The 18,120-nt window shown below is 38.1% G+C and overlaps 1 protein-coding gene across 13 annotated transcripts in view; it reads right to left on the bottom strand.

Annotated features, from left to right (window-relative positions):
• Nucleotides 1–18,120, bottom strand: part of Ten-a (Teneurin-a transmembrane protein) — a 448,925-nt gene that overhangs the window by 35,540 nt on the left and 395,265 nt on the right. The gene's annotated exons all lie outside the window — the stretch shown is intronic.

Genomic DNA, 18,120 nt, shown 5'->3' with positions numbered 1-18,120 from the left:
TTGATTATTAGTTAATTCATGCCGATACGTATCGATGTGTCGGGTAATAAATGGAAGGGTTGACTGTACATACTCTAGTCGATCGCTTGATCCGAAACATTGCTCCAAGGGCGATACGTACCGCCGATAAATCGACAAACTGGTATCTGTTTTGGCGCACGTGTGCTTGCGGAGGCGGCAAACGCCGGCGAACTACATGAACTAGGCGATATGCGTTCGGGGATGCAGATAACGCATTCCCGGAGCTTATAAAAGATGCAGATGCCGCCATTAAGCTCGACATTGACGGGCCGCGTATCATTGCACGAGACCCATGGGCTTTCGGAGAATGACATTCGCGTGGGTGACAAGGTTAAGGCCTTTAGCCGTCGGACCTGTGTCAAGAATTTTATTTTCATCATCGACGATATTTATCTTCGTCCCCCCCATCGAGGGACTGGGGATAAGCGCGGTCGAAGCCGGCCGGATGAAGGGCCAACATCGAAACAGAGATTTAATATGGTGCCTAGAATAAATATAGTTTTCCGATAATCATGCGAACTCATGAATAGCATTATGCGCACGCCATAATGTATGACTCGTTCCGCCGTGGCCTGAAATCCCGTAAGAATAACTCGATTGACAGTACGTTTGATAGGGACGAGAGATATAAAGGGAAGAGCGAAGAGGGAGGACTAAAGCGACCAAAAAAAAGGAAACAAGCGGGAACTTAACAATGCGCCGCGACGCCAATATTGGATTTTCTGCTTAAAAATTCACATGGTATAAAGCCTCTGAATACGAGCTCGGCTGGTTAAATCGAATACTCACGAAATCTTTTTCAAATTGGTTTTACACGGGTTCGACGAGAAAGCAGTCAAGGTATTGGACTTAATCTTGAACTCATCGCCTTAAGATAACGTTTCACTTTCATGGTACATATAGACGAAGTGATTTAAAGTGACTTAAAGAAAAATATTTCCGGAATATAATATACATGTGTATAGATCAAAGTTTTTCTGTGTGGAAAAGTTTTTTTATTAATTACGCTTATTAAATAAATAAACTCTTTCTTTATTTATCCAGCATAATCAAGATTAAATTGTTTAACAATTTTTTTCTTACTATATAATTTCAAAAATATATTAATAATTTGTAAGAATAGTGGTTTGGGAATTTTTACCGTCTTGTAAATTGTAATTTTTTATCACTACAAACGTAGAAAAATTTCATATTCGCATTTTTTAGAAATGATGAATTCTACAAACAAAGATTTTAAATATAAACTGAGACAGAGGTATGTTTTAAAGTTCTGAAAGACGAGCGTTTTCCTTCCCTTTGAAGAAATCGTTGAGATGTGTCGTATGCCTCACACAGTTTATAAGTTGCTTAACAAATCCAGTCCGACAAATACCATAAATAATCGTGCTTAGATCCTGACGCTTCGCGATCCTATAAACGTCTGCTCATATTTCCCGGAGCAGGAAGCAATCAGACACGACATGAAAAAATATCACTGGCAGAAGTCCCGTCGTTCTTATGCGGCGTAGAAAAAAATAAAAGATATACGAGAGAAGAAATCCTACGTAATAAATATTACTTTTTCCTTGGGATCATCAATTTAGGAATAGAACCCGCGGCATAAAATTAATTTACTAAAAGTATTAGCATGCTCGACATTTGGCAAATATCATGGGGAAAAAAGCTTAATGATAAAATAATGGAGGTTTTTCTGAAAGCTGGAAAATATCCAAAAATAGCCTTATTTGAACTTTGAATTATTTGACAAAAAATTAATGTGTATGAAAGGACCTGCACTCCGAAATAATTCAATTGTCGATGAAAAAGTGTGTAATTTAATAAAAGATATAAAAAATATATCTATATAATTTAATTCTCTTTCTGTGTGACGTACAGAAAATATTTCAATTTTCCCACAGTTTCTTTTATCTATGTATCAATATAAAATATAAAATATCAATATAAAATAAATTTTTCAAAAATTTAATAGAGATTGATCTTTTTACGTGTAAAATAGTTTCGTGTATGATGTAACATTTTTATTGTTGATATTGGTAATTTAAAATTTACTCATATATATGACACTATTGCTGATTAATAAATCAAATTAATTTACTGGCATTATTTTTTTCACCTAAACATTAATTAACTTAGGCGATTAATTTACGATGCGATTATTTCCGTATCAAATTTGACTATCCAAATTGAAGCTTTAGGAGTTTTTCATAAGAAATAAATCTAACCTCTGGGTCTCTCTCTCTCTTTCTCTCTCTATCTCTATCTATCTCTCTTTCTTTTCTGGAACCTTTGGACAGATGTACGATGCTCCGGCTGGGACAACCAGATTCTTGATTGCACGTAACAGACAAATGAAGCAAGGGGAGTGACTGAAAACAAGATGAACGACGAAAAAGGAGAGACAGTGAAGCCGGGATTGCACTACGGAAGAACGGAGTAAGCAGCAATTCGGCGTGTTCACGCCGTGGCCCCTCTGCAAGGCGGGTTAATCCATTTGTGCGAGTAAATCGGTTAGCTAAAATTGGGTTATATTTCCTAATCGATACGATGGATTAAGTTACCGGTCGGTCCGTTCTCTAGCGCGTCGGTCACGATGCATGGCTCTTTCTTCGCTAATTATCGTTAATAGCGCAGCAAAGAAAACGTGAGACAAATATATAAACCAATGCTTTTGCAAAGTTACATTATTATCGTAGCTTTGTATCACATTTAAATAATATCGATAAAACTTTGTCGGTATTTCCAATTATAAAAAAACATCGCGATACATGATAGTCTGGAGTTAATATATTTTTCAATCCAATTTTCAGTTTATCGTATAAATTTCCATCGAGATTGCTGGGTTACTCAAAAACATATTACAAATTTCAAACGTCGTTCCCGTTGATTCGAACGGTTCGGTGATTTTTCTTGTGACAGCTTAATCTAACTCAGGGACATAAACGTAAAGCTAAAGCGAGAAGTTGCCGCGGTACGACTTTTGGAAAGGAAGTTCGAAAACGTGCAAGGATGCTCCTTTAGCCAATGTAAAAGTAGGTCGAGGAGTACCGAGTTTGATCGTCAGCAACCTGGCCGGATTACGCAGTTCTCGTTGCTGCGAAGTTAAGATGCCCCTGATCTAAGTTAAGTCGTAGTCCAGTCACGAAAGGACCCAACGTCACTTTAAGCAGGTAGCTTCTCTAACTAGGCGACACGATGGTAGATGTAAATTGTATGAATGTGTACACAACACCTTCACCGATTAAACCAATTGGACGGCTGTCTGATATATTGAAAGTTAAAGAGGTAATTGCGAGCGGCGTTGCTGCCACATATTGAGTCGAGTGTCGTCTGAGTGGAAGATTGGACTGTTTCAGTTGTGCGCGCTGAGGATAGGATCGAGCGTGTGATCCAATTATGATGTAACGCATGTTTCATGGTGGAAATGGAATGGAATGATTGTGAGCGGCGAGTGTCATACACAGTTTCTACGCCATTACAAAAATTTTTATCGCGAGTCCTTCATTAAGCATCAATGAGTGACAGAAGGTTCTTCGAGAAAAATAGAAAACACGACGAGTCTAAATGTAATTGTCAATTATTTTATTATTATAATATTAATCCAATAAAGCAATTTCTAGTAATTTATATTTTAAAATTTTGTTTAAATCTTTCATCGTTTGGATTATATAAATTTTAATCTCCTTCAAAGTTCAATAAAATGGAACAATAATACTCGCAATATGAGATACCTATCTCTTTGCATTTTCAGCATTATGAGAGAGAAATTCCATTCCATCTAATAATAAATACGTTCATTATGAAATCTTTAACGTCTATCGTTCTCTGTTCTACGTAAATCCTCCTGTCCAAAATTAAACTAGCGTATCTAACATCTAAAGTGAGATATCTATTCTGTAGTAACGTTATTCCGGTAGTCTCCGGCTACTAGAAAACATAATGGGCCCTTCCGAAAAGGGAGGGCGTGAAAAATCTCAGAGGCCGTTGATACTCGATCGTTTGTCACGAGCGGCGCTTATCTGCGATCTCTCTCGAGGAGATCGCGTCGCGCAGACGAAGGCGTCTTCAGGTGAGACGATTGTCGTGGAAGACACTACGGAGAGCCCCATAGGAGGTATACACGTAAAAAGAATCCTAATAAAAATCTGATACCCCCGATCCGCGCTCGAGTCCGCCCCAAACGCGCGTTTCAAAAGAGAAGATAGGATGACAGAGAAACATACAGGTAACGCGACGCGTCGCAATTGAAATTGAATCCCACTCTCAGGTGAAAAATTACGATCGTTTCTGACACTGCTCCCGACGGATAATAAAGTCTGCCGCTCTCCCGGCCATTGTTTCGCGAGGGCACGTCAACGCGTAGCCGCGCCTTCCGACAGTCTGCTTTCTCGCGCGACGCTTCTAATTATTAATTTCGGCCTTTTAATATTAATTAGACTCGCGCGGTGCGCTACGCGCCGTAATAGAATGGCGTGATTACGCCGAGATTATAATTTTAATCGCTCGATTACCGCGCTGAGAGAGAGAGAGAGAATTGTTTCGCGCCTGACTCCTAAACGTAGGAGGCTGCGGCGACGTAGCTCTTGCATGCGCACATAATAATAGGTGCGATACCATTGAATATTCAAAGAGAAATGCGTCTCTCTCTCTCTTTCCCTCTCTCTCTTTCTGTGCCGCGAAGGCGGTATTACAATTTTAAAGCTGCAAGGCATCTCGTAAACTACGCAAAGCTTTATATCTATTATCTTTAGCTAAATTTCGCATTCGCGTATGTGCATTGTCTAGATGTTATATGTACTATATATAATATTACTAATACTATATATAATATTATACGCAGAAAATGAAAGGTCTTTACGAGTGGCACTCAAGTTATCTCTTAATGAAAAATAATTGAATGCAAGGATTGTTGAATAACATTTTTTTGTCAAACACTCCTTAACTCAATTTTTGTATATGCATGTAGAAAAATCGATAATAAATGAGATAAAAATAATGAGGAAGAGGTTGTAAACTTAAGCACAAGTTGCTTCATAAGTTTGCATTCTCAAATTCTTCCAACAAAGTAGATTCCCGCATATTTTTATACATCATGTACAAACTAGCTGCAAGCCCAAGTAATACCTCCGCAAGAAGTTATCAGATTGCTCCGAGCGAAATTTATGTCGCAATATCATTTTTGAGGATTTTCTCATATTTCGCATAAAGCTACGTAAGCCTGAGTAATATCGTGAAATGAAATCTCCGTGAATGTTTCCCATACGGCGAAACTGATATGGTTATACATCCATGGGCGCATATATAATATCATTATATTAAATTGATCATAATCATTAAAACACCAAATATGCTCTTCCGTTTGGGACAAAACATAAGGAATAAGAAAAAATTATTTTCTATAAATCCATCAGTTTGTAAACAAATTACGATCTAATGCAACGTGTCATTATTATCGGACGACGACAATCGTCGGCCTCACGAATCGAGATGCCGTGCAAACATTCGGTAAGAATAGCGGTGTTAATGGTCGCGCTGACCGCGGTTTTAATGCGAGCATGTGCGGCTCGCGCTTGTTGCGGCCGCGGATAAACACGGGGGACATACTGCGGGGAGAGGAGCGGGGGGGGGGGGGCTAATGTCAGTCGTAACGTTATAAAACGCGACACCGGGCAGCTGGCTAACACCCCACCCGGTAATACAATCCCGCGTAAATCCTATGCCTTCTCTTCTTCGGCCATATACCGCCAACCAGTTTCCGTGGTTTATTGCCATCCGGCATCGCGTTAAAAGGACACCAGCTGCGCGCGCGAGAAAGAACGAAAGCGCGCGCGCGTCTGCAGAAATCGGAGTCCGTTGCGATATCTCGATAAGAAGAGATCCACGGGCTCCGGTAACACGTTTTCCGCTTTGAGCGAGAGCGCTTTTCTCCTCTGATCGTTTTATTGCTTGTAAAAATCTTGCGGCTGTACGAGTTACGTGCACTCGTTTGAGATTTCAAAATGTGAAAGAAAGAGAGACTACTTTTTAAAGTTTTAAAGCTAAAAACACGCACGCGTATACTATTTGTAAGTATTATATTATTATAAGAATATAGAGAAAGCGTCTTGTGAAATTTTTCTCTCATCTTTTATTTCTTGTAGTATCTTCGTGTATATATAATAGAGATTTTCAAGATCAATTACGTCTTGAAAATTCCTTATCAATACTTGAATTTATTATTGTATTTCGCACTTTTGCAAATGAAAGCAAAATAATTCAGTACGCTTGAGCTTCGAGCAATTAAACGCATGGCGCGATACGATTTTACATGCGGAAAGGATGGTTGTTAAATCCGGTTAACGAGCTGCGATTAGCGGCGCAACGACTGAGTTCATAAATTATCGTCACTACAAGGCGTACGTGCATCTGCACTGTCCAAGTATTTGTATTTTACACTATATCGCTGACATGTAAATAATTAGATTACAATGAAACCTTATATATTATTACACAAAAATTAGAATTTAAATTAATATATGTAATCATGATTAATTTATCTATCTGTGTCGAAAATCTGAATTTTTATCTCAATCGTTGCAGACAGATAGTGTCTTTCGAATTTTTCCTCGGACACGTTCTATTTTATCGTAGATGAAATCCGAGGTCGACGACTCGTCGCGTTGCATAATTCTGCGATAAAGATCCCCCCGCCGCGAATATCATCGACTGTGCGCTGTCGGTTTGTTCGAGAGCGAGTATGTTTTTCTCGGGTTATATTTTTCCTGCGAGAGATACATGGTTTTCTTAGAATTATTTTTCTCTTTCTCTCTAACGTAAAAGAAGACAATTTACAAAAAGTATGTTAAATATAACTTTATATATATAATATTTTTATTTTCTTATTATTCTTTCGTTCTCTCTGTCCATTTCGTTTCCTCCTCCTAGTTGGGACATTGCCATCGATTGCCACTTTCGCGAAAGTCGGACATTTTCCTCGGACGCACGACCTACTTTATCGCAGACGAGGTCCGAATTCCGCGATTCGTCATGCCGCATAATTTCGCGATAAAAGTTTCCCGTGCCCTATTGTCAGCGGCGCGTCGCAGCACCCGACTTGTTCGAGGAAGCGAGTCTCTACGTTTTCTTCACGTTATATATTTATGCGACAATGCATTAGCTTTGAAATCACTTCCCGACCGGCTTCCTGTGACTGCGACTGCGAGACTGCGAATCTCGCTGGGCATCGCTCCGGCGAGATAGAATCGCGCGAGACGTGAGAGGAATCCCTCGGCCTCTCGCAGACGCGGCGCGGCGTATTCGAAGCGAAAATCCAATCTTTCTCGAGCCATTCTGGGGCCCATGCCTCGATAAGAGATGTCATCTCTCTTTTTCCTCTTCCTTTTTCCCACCCCCGCTCAATTTCTCTCTTTATCTTCGAATTTCCGTGTCAATAGTTCACCGCTTCCTCCGTAAACCTCTTTGTGTCAAATGTCTCCAAAGATCCCCTAATAAAAATCACGAAATAACGTCCGCGATTCTGATTAGTTCAATTTTACGTTCCAGTAAAACCGACTGTTTTAGACAAAATCGTAATAACGCGGAGAAAACTGTGTCGTGAAAAATCTCGTGTTACGGTTTCTGTTCTTTGGCGTTAAGTTGCAAAGCAAAGACCAACGAAATCCTGCCTCAAAGGCATATTTTTATATTTTTTAACGAATCCCCCAGTGTAGTTTAGTCTTGTCGAGCTTTTTCGACTGAAACTTGATCGGCACAATCTCCACTGATGCAATTATTTCGGTTCGCACTTTTTCCTACTTTCTTTACATATTATTGAAAAAATAGAATCTTATTATAATTTTAGATTATATAATATAATCAATTTTCTTCTTATTTAAGTAAAACATAAATATTAGACAAACATTTTACTGAACATTTTATTGTAGGAAATGTAGATCCTCGGTTTTGATATGCAATCTCTATCAAAGATACACGCATCGTTTGAAGAAAATCGCGAGGGATACTTTGTGCGGGTGTATCATCGCCGATACGCATGCATCGATACTATAACTACAATACATAGAAAAGTTTCTGGTGAGGAGAATATTGTGTACGTGTCTCTCTGCCGCGATCCATGTGGCGGTGTGCTAGAACGATTGTGCGTCCCTTATTCCGCTTCTTTATTGCAAGCGATCAGAATTGAATAATGCAGTGGACGCGAGCCGGCGGAAGCGGTTCTGCATCGAGGAGCAAAAGCTCTGAACACCATCTTTCCGTACATACGGAGAGAAGAGATATACCCATATGTACAATACACACATATATAAACGCTAGACGTATGTATATATAAGGTGCCCAGGAATTCAGATATATACTGGCGGTGGAGATCTGTTCCCCGGACGTATATGTGAAAGATACGATGCATATTCTTCTTGCACAATGCATGATTGTTCGATGCGTCGAAAATATTGACTTCCGCGGAGAGCGAAATTAACCTTTAACAGCTCGAACGTGCGAGATAAATGAACGCAATTGTGGCTAGTGTGGCGCATTCGAGGCGTGATTTCATCAATATCGGTTTTAAAATTACTTTTTTCGATTAATTAATCGATTACTTGAAATACTTGAGCGATTCCTTGTTTTATTTTAGTCTAAATATTTTTTAAACAAGAAAAAATTGACTAAATTTATCACGCATTATATAAGCAATTGTTTCTACACATGCACAATGTTTCTCTATTTAAGTGAAAGTATACACATATAATTGCGCACACATACATACACACATGTGTATATTCACATACAATAATCATCATTAATATAATTTTTTCAATTTGATGTAAACAATGGAACCGATATTTCTATCGTTTAATTTCCACGTACAAACTTTATACATCGTACATCGCGAAATATGCTCGACACGTTCTATAATTCATCTTTCAAATATCATCGATTCGGCCGAATTCATCGAGCAACTATCAAGCATACAATTTACAGATGTTAATAAAATTGTCTCCTATATGCGAATCATTACTTTGAAATACGATTTCCAGGACAACTTAAAAGCACTGACAAGTCCATTATATATAGTTTTATACGTCCATTATATGTAGTAAATAATGCGATTTAAAACGCGAACACGATTCGTATCGCTTAATGTTATGTAATGAAATGCAAACGATAAAAGTACTGATATATATTTTGTTAATATGACACAATTTCAGAACCATATTTTTTAAATGAAATTAAAGTCAATCTTTATCTTTTGAATTTAAATTCAAATCTAGTTATGCGTGATTATTTAATTTATATTATTTATTATTGGAAATAAAAGATTACTGAAATATAAAGAGCTTTAACAGCGTAAATACATCTATTTTATGCGAATATTGTGAAATATTACATAATAATTTTCTCTTTAACTTTTTTAGAATACATTGTTAAAGCAAATGTCAACAACAATATTAAATATGTATCATAATTATTAGTTATGAAATTAAGTTTATATAAATGTAGTGCACACTGTTGCAAAGAAGCTTTCAAGTTTTTTCATTATGACAAATTCCGTTGATTTAACAACAAACAGTTCACATAAGATGTAGTTTTATATGCATGTTTTTAGTTATGTTATTCTTGCATAGATATTATGCTATAGAAAGGTAACTATACCATATTAAAAAAAAAATCAGCCTTTATTTATATAATCTCTCTCTCTTACTATCTTGCGCACACACACACATACATACACACATTTTTTTTCCAGTAAATGAACATGATATACAAGGCAATTATTTTTCTCTTTCAATTCTATACCAGAGATAAAATCATAAACAAGAAAAATAATATAATCCTTTATTTTAGGAATCAATATAATAATGGAAAAATGTATGAATAGAGTATAATAAAAAAATTTGGATGCAGCAAAAATTGAAAATGTTTAATTTTCTGAAATCAACTTTGTGAGAAAAATATTTGTAATTTTTATCTAATCAAGAAAATTAAATATGGATGTGATGTATATGATAAATTATATTGTTCCTTCATTAGCTGATTCGTATAATTGCATTAGCAAATTGACTTAATGCCAAGAAATTTATCAATGCAGTATTCGTCAAGTATTGTTCTCGGAGAGAGGTTTAAGTAACTAAAAAAAATAATCCAATAAAATATTATCACCGCGGGCAAAGTTTCTTTTTCTGAAATAAGTTTAAAAACTTGCTCGATGATTATCGCTTAGGGTGCGATATATTATGCGTATTAGCGATATATCCCTTAAAAATGGCTCTTGGTCTTCATGGATCCCATCAGACGATAACGACCGTTTCAGCTTTCGAGTCGAAGCACGTTCCGTGACTGTCGCTCGCAACATAAGGCAGCGGCGATTCGGTTGGCGCGACGAAAGATGATCGGCCAGGGAAAGAAGACGAGCAAGAGAGTCCCAGTGTACGGAAGCCATTATTGCAAGACATGGATGGACGATATCCGGGTGGCAGAGGCAATGTGGAACACGTGGAGAGAAAAGCCAGAGGCCGACGAGACGACGATGCCAGCTGCGATCGCGCGCATAGAGCAACCCTCGACCTTTGGCGCAAACTTCTCTCGCGCGAGCGGAACTTCTACGCGCGAGGAATCGAAAGGGTGCGCGAGATTGGGGATGAGAGAATAGATGTATCATCCTCACGACTCTTCGCAAACTTTGGTAACATTCGATCATCGTCGCCTTCTGTCGTTCCCCTGTTTTCCCCTTCCCCTCCCCCGCTTCCTATCGTGGCAATGAACCGCCTGTCGCATCCCTAAGAGTGTGAAGTCGCGCCAGGGCCAAAGAAGAAAGCCGCGAACCGATGCGAAGATGAGGGGCAGAATATTACACCACGTGTGCCAGTAATAAGACCGCGCACGTGACGATAATGCAAAAATGTGCTTTCAGATTCTCCCATCCGGCTGTTTCGTTTCCCCTCTTCTGTCTTGTTTTCTCTTGTCTTCTCACGACAAAGCTTTTTCATCTCTTTGGCTGTCGCGCGTTTTCATAGCATTTTCTGCATTCGAGAGAAATTAACTTTCATATTCCTTGTGACATTCGATTAAATTGGATTTTTTAATTTCTTATTTGCCTATTAGATCAAATCTAAGTAGATAAAAGCTAAAGTTTAAATATTTATCATATTTACCTATTTTTTCTGTCAAAATAAAAGAGAAATTATAGGAAAATCAAGAATGTAAAAACCCGTGAAAAAATAAAAAGCAAAAGAGAATATTAGGAATTAATTAAATTATTAATATTATTTGCATAAATAGTATAATCGATTCTTGTAATAATATCGCCATTTAATCCTCTAGGTTAATTTTCGATATACAAATCACGTAATTATTTCGCGAAATATTCGATCGTGTACCTCTCGCATAATTTGAACACACGATATGTTAAATTATATATACAATAATATAATTTCGAAAACAATAATCGGATATGCATATTATCAACTTGACTCAATAACGAGTCCAGTATTAAATTTACTCTTTAAAGAATCATATTCTATGTTCACATTTATATTTAAAAAGAGAAAAATACAATATTTTTTTAAAGCCCCAATTAAATGTTTTTTAGCTAGAAATTTTCTCATAAACAACATTTACTTATATATTTTTTAACATAAGATTGTACGTTTAATTATTGTTTCATTATCATTGTTCATCAATTATTGTTTTCTTTCGATTCGAATTAATGAAGATTGCAATTGATTTTTTTAACAGAAAAAATCATTTTAAAATCATTATAGATATATCTCAGATATAAAAACTTCGATATCCATAGGTATGTACGTGATATCGCAAGAAATGAGACCTTTCATAAACGTTTCTTCCGCTAAGATCAGACTCCTTCTTCATTGCCCTCGAAATCGATTCGTTGGTCAAGCATGAGGTAGAACGTAGGAAAGTGGAAAACAAAGCGCGGGGGGAGCATACCATTTGATATTTTTAGTTGAGCCACAACTGCAGAGCCGTCCTCTGCCGTTTCGTTCTCATCCACCCTCTCTTCAGGCTTTTTGTTCTCGTGCCGTGTCTTTTCGCTCTAGGAAGAAGGGGACTCAATTTCATTTCGGTCGAGGGAAGAAGTAAGAGAAAGAGAGAGGAGACTGGCATGCCGGGTCGCGGCGTAATGAAGAAAAATCTTAGGAGGATATTGCAGATAGCGGACGGGGGTTGCGACATTTCCACATACGTAGACGTAACGATCCTCGGGTCGAATGGACCTGAGGAAGGGTCGAAGGGCAGCGAGTCGTGTCTCGTCGTCATTATTTTGAGTGCGACACGCCTGTAGAAATGAGACGCGCGGCGCCGAGACAACGATGCGGCAGAGAAACAGAGAAGACGCTTTGAAGGCTGGTCCCTTTCTTTAACGATGATGATAACGCCACGTTAGAACGGCGACAGCGACGATGAGGTTCGCTCGCGCCATTTGCGAAGTGCGACAAACGCCGTCGTTATATTGATGGGAATGATTTTTCATCGACTGCGTTCGATGATGCGAACAAGATCGCTATGCGAAGGGACCGCAGCGAATGGAGAACAATTTGGTTTTACCTCTGTTATATATTTCAAAGTAAACGCGTCGGAAGAATATGGTTCCATCGATCGATACATTCGATATATCGATGATTATAGGTCACAATATGGACGTATTCAGATGCGCCATTATAATCAGGCAGTCGTCTATATGTGGTTATTTGACGACAAATTATCTTCGACAAATACATCTTTGGCGTTATTATTGCGATCGTCGTTTTCGCTTCTGTTTGCTCAACGTACGTTTACTGTTTGCTTGAATACAATCTCGTTGGAAGGAACTTGCCAACAATATTACATGCAACGTGCGAGCAGCAAAGCAGACTGTGCTCTTGAAATGGATGCTTTGTCATTCTAGCAATCCATCGTTTGACGTGAAGCATCCCGCGTCAATCAAATCGGTATAATCATAACTTATTGGATTTATCCGTACAAATAAATCTTACGGTCTGTGGATCTAAATATTACAAGCAATCATGTTAATATTAAATGTTTAAATTTTTAGTTACATTATTGTTTTAATTATTATTTAACAAAATATTTTCATGTAATTCTCCGTCATATATGATATCTGTTCATAATTCATAAGTCTTTTAAAATTTGTTTCTAAAGGAGAAAATTATTATATTATAGAGCATGATTATAATCAGGGATATTTATTATCGCAATCACATTTACGTAATTGATAAATGTGTATTTAATATACGACAGAATTGTAAACTAAAGAATAATTGATAAATATTTTAAATTATATAACGAAAAAGAGGGAGGGAGAAATCGAGAATACAATTAATTAATAAATTAATAGATAAATATATAGCGTCAACGTGATGAAATAGTATTGTGACGAAACGTAATTAATAACTGTCGCTCAGTGAGATACGAAGTATACGTAATTTAACGAATGTCGAGTATAATCATACTTTTTTTGTTAGCGGCTACGTTATTTGCAGTAACACGCGGAAAGAGCGTTTATTGTTATTCTTCAGACAGGTGTTATACTCTTTCTTACATAATTAATCATCTCTAGTACTAAAAGTTTTGCAAGATATCTCGTTAAAGCATTTCTTCATCTTTCATCGCTTCTATCTCTCTCAAATTTTACTCTTTCTTGTTTATTAATATATTATTAACAATAAAGATTGATGTATTAAATCTTTATTGTTAATAATATATTAACAATAATATAATAATATATTAAAGAGATTAATCATTATTTATTTCTTACATACATCACATATTACATTTATGTATTATATTATATTTATATTATATCTTATAAATAATCGTTTTATTGTACTTATATTTAAAAAAAACCACTGGATAGTTTGAAATATTCCGGAGATGCTACGCCAAAACCGATCAATTCGACTAACTTCTAAGAAATGGCCACTTCACGTCGTTCATATAAATTAAGTTTGCCCAAGCTCACCCCGAGTTCTGATAATTAACGCTTCCCGCATCGCTCCCATCTATCGTTCGAGGTGCCTTACCCTTAAGGCTTTACTCTTTCCGGAAAGGAAAGACCTGACCTCCGACCTCCCTGCGACAACCTTAGCCGTGTAAATCTAATTTCGAGGGTTGCGATTGTTCGTTGCATTATATATGTTCTGTCTGCAGAGCTGTTCTCTTGGTCGATGGTGGTGACCGATCTCGGCGAAGGGTTTTCCTTCCATTTCTTCTCGATTTGCGCGCAAAAAAGAACAAACAAGAATAGTAAATTACGTGGCTCAATGCATTCTTGGTCTACACAGCTTCGTAGACAACGCTTTCGCTTTAACTTTCGTATTTTTAGATCATAGCCGTTTTCCATGTTTAGCATTACGCGGCAATATTGCTCTATTTATAGCTAAATGGTTTTGTTGAACGCCACGTGCCTAGCACTCCTTCCTTTTTCTCAGTTGTCAGAAAGGCCGTAGGTTCCATGATAATTCAAAGGCTAACGTGCTAGTCACACATTATTCAACTTGTTAGCCCTGTCGAGTTTCATTCGTTTACAATACGGTATCTAATATTTTTCTCAACATTTCTTGGCATGTTTAATAAAACGACAGTAATAGCTTCTCGCCCGAAATAATAAGCGATATTTCTTTTTGGCATATTTCTAGAGTTGTCTCTATGACTTCTGTCATTCAATTACTTAAAATGTATACTATAAAACTAAGGATAATTTTATCTGTCAATTTCAAGTTTCAAATCCAAAATAATATTTAATATAGAAAAATAGTAAGTAATAAGTAATATAAAAAATAGAAATGTAAAAGTAATAAGTAATATAGAAAATAGAAGTGTCTAGTGTGATTAATTAAATGCCATTTCTACCAATGTAGATTAATTTTGATCTCGGTTTATCTTACTTTTCGTTCCTTTTTAATTTTTAGAATTAGAATAAGATGAAAAATAGGTTAAATTAAGATCAAAATTAATTTACATTAGTGGAAATGTGTAAAAATTAATAGAGTGACAGCTACAATGCTTGAATTATTCGAAATGATATAAAAATTCAAAATTCAAGTTTAATTTTAATTTTAAAAATATTTTGCAGAGAGAAATAATTGCGACTCAAAGAGAGAATGATAATTTACATATAGTTTATCAAATAACAGACTCAATTATGCAATATGCCTGCCTTTGTACAGTGTTCATTACGAACGATCGTGTTTATCTCATCAAGAGAAAATCCTCTTCCTACATCTAGTTACCTTTTCATGAAATGCGTATTTCCCATGTTTTGGCATCTCCCGACTATACCGGCGCGTAAGATTTATGGTGCCCGCGAACTCTGTTCGATCTGTTGCAAATCTATCCACGGGCGATATTTTATACGAACGTGTACTTTACGGCTTCCCTGAAACTTATCCCGGATGGCACGATATAAGCTTCTATCCCGGTACGGAATTCCGTGAAGGGAGGGAAATAATGAACGAGGTTTCGCGCGAGCAGTCGGAGATTCGCAGCTAAATATTTCCAAGGGAAAGAAAGAGAGAGAGAGAGAGAGAGAGAAAGAAAGAGGCGCGCGCCGCACCTCGATTCAATGCTCAGATTATTAATGCCGTTATGAATGTTGAACAGAGCACCGTGAAACGTTAAGTATACACGTTTCTGACTTCGGCAAATTGTCTTAGTATTGTCCGTGAAAAAGACGGTGAAAATAAATTTTAATAATAAGCGAGCCGAGAAACGATATTCTCGCAGTTGATATTGCGAGGATAACACAAGGGCGATAATTTAATTAGCGAACTCTAGAATCAACTGCATATTTATTGTACCTTTAACTTTTAAATTTACTCTCTTATTTTGACATTTAAACTCTTCTCATTTTCTGCCGCGCTACAGTTCAATATGTAGTATTTAAACTTTGTTTCCTTTAGAATATTTGGTGTCACAAGATTCGGCTGCAACAAAGGTTGAATCAATTTGAGATTTTAAATAATACGATTTCATTATAACATTATAATTTAACAAAGACAGTTCTATGTGTGTGAACGTGTATTGGCGCAACCGAAATCCGCTAAATCCGCCACAGATTCCGGGAGAGACATTTATGATTTCGAGACGCATACCATCGCGATGCGGCTTGCTTACGCATCCTGTCCGAAGTAATATGAGGTGCACGGGTAGATGCGCGAGAGAGAGAGTCGGACGGAGGGCATTGGCGCTCCTCCTGGGCGGAAGCACTATTTCAAGCTAATTGTCGTTTCATCGTTCCCTCTCGTCCGTGCAGCGGCGTATCTAAGCCGCGGACGTGCCGCCGCGAACGGAGATTCTGCCTTCGCGTGTATACACGTATATATACGCACGCGATATTAATGCCCAGTTATGTCTGCCGCGCCGGATAGACACACCTAACCAGCGATGAAATTAACTTTAAGCTCGGCTGGCCACGCGGTTCGGCAATTTCGCCGGAAAATGATCGGGCGGCGCGTTCTCTTTCTCTCTCCCTCTCCTTCATTCTCCGCACGTTGCATCCACACATCCGGCGCGCGCGTGTGTATCACTTCCCCTATTAAGTCAGACCTAATTCCTGACGCACTTCCGCGTTTTATATGAAATCGGGTGCGCCTCCAATGATGCGCTGCCAACGATTATGTATTCGATTAACGAATCATCTCTCTTCTCATATGGATCAAGGAACTTTTTTACTAGAGAAACAAATTTTATATTTAATAAAGCAATTTTTCCTTTTATTTTCTAGATAAAATATTTTCGACAAGACACACGTCTCTGCTATAATTGCAGTATTGCAAGCGTCTCGCTCGTTAGGAAATAAATCGTGTAAAATAGCGGAACGGCAATCCCCCGAAATCTTGTCATCGCGCGTCTTTGTACGCCGTAATTTGGCACGCACGGAAATTATCGCGCAGAATCTCCTTACGCGGTGCACGACACGGCGCCGCTTAATCGATTCAGAAGCGGGACGGGGGCGGCACATCGCGTCGCTTCATTTCGCAGGGCAGGTCGGTCGGACACGTTGATACAAATCGATCGCCGCGGCATACAAACGGCAACGACGACGATATCGACAAATTGGTGGGCAGGGCGCGCGGACGGATATATTCCGTGGAGTTTGTTAGTCCCTCGCGTCCAATCCGTCACGCATAGCCGCGAGACATTTCTCCGTATGTGTACGTGTGTGTGTGTGTGTGTGTGTTGCGCGCATGCAATGTTGTAACTCTTCGTAGTTTATGTATATGTACAGCTTTCCTACATCACTTCCGCCTACCGATTCCCGCGTTGCTCTTCACCTCTTTCGTCTATATCGCTCTCTTATCCTACCCTCGCTCGTTCCGTAACTTCTTCCTCGGCTGCTATATTCCTCATCCCTTTCTCCACCTTCTCACCTCCCGCTGCCGAAAGTTGGTTGTCGTATTTATTTCAAGTCGAATTTAGGGGGTAACAGCAAAGTGGAGGATGCGCGGACAAGAAAAACACAAGGGCGGAGCGAGGAAAAACGAAGGGTCTTTTTCTTTCTCCCGATGAATAAGGGAGTTCCGATTCGTGAAAGGGAGATGGTAGCGGAGGAGGGAACAAACGCGTGTAGGTGCTAAATCGAAAAGAGAGAGGCCGACAATGGGCGAAGACACGTGGAAAGAAGAAAAAGTGGCCAATAGAAAGCGAAGATGAACGCACTTTATCTTGTACCTGTGTGTTCCTTCTAATTGAGGCGAGTTAATTTATTGTTCGCGACGTACTAGAGATATAGTTCTATTCAATTGAAGCTCATTTTCTCTTCGAGAAAAATAAAATAAACTTTGACACACATAATATTGTAAGAAGATGACGTTTAGAATTTTCCTACATCTTTATAAATAGATATTTTATATTCATCGCATAATCTGTTTGTAGCGATTCTCTTTATTCCTGTACATTAAGAGCACTATGCACGAAAATCCACGTTAAAATAGAGCGTGAGATAGATGTACATATATATACCCAGGAGACCTAAGAACCGACAACGCATCAAAGGACATAATGCTTAAAAACGACTTAGGCGCGCCATGATGCGTGGCTTATGGCCGGCGATAGACGTTTAGATAACTATCTCAATTTGCGTTGCACGAG

This window comes from Camponotus vicinus, unplaced genomic scaffold (assembly GCF_025532165.1).
Source record: "Camponotus vicinus isolate PSW18456_S1 unplaced genomic scaffold, iyCamVici1.0 SCAF_4, whole genome shotgun sequence".
Lineage (NCBI taxonomy): Eukaryota > Metazoa > Arthropoda > Insecta > Hymenoptera > Formicidae > Camponotus > Camponotus vicinus.
The sequence above is the reverse complement of the archived record's forward strand: the minus strand, read 5'-3'. Positions and strand labels throughout refer to the sequence as shown.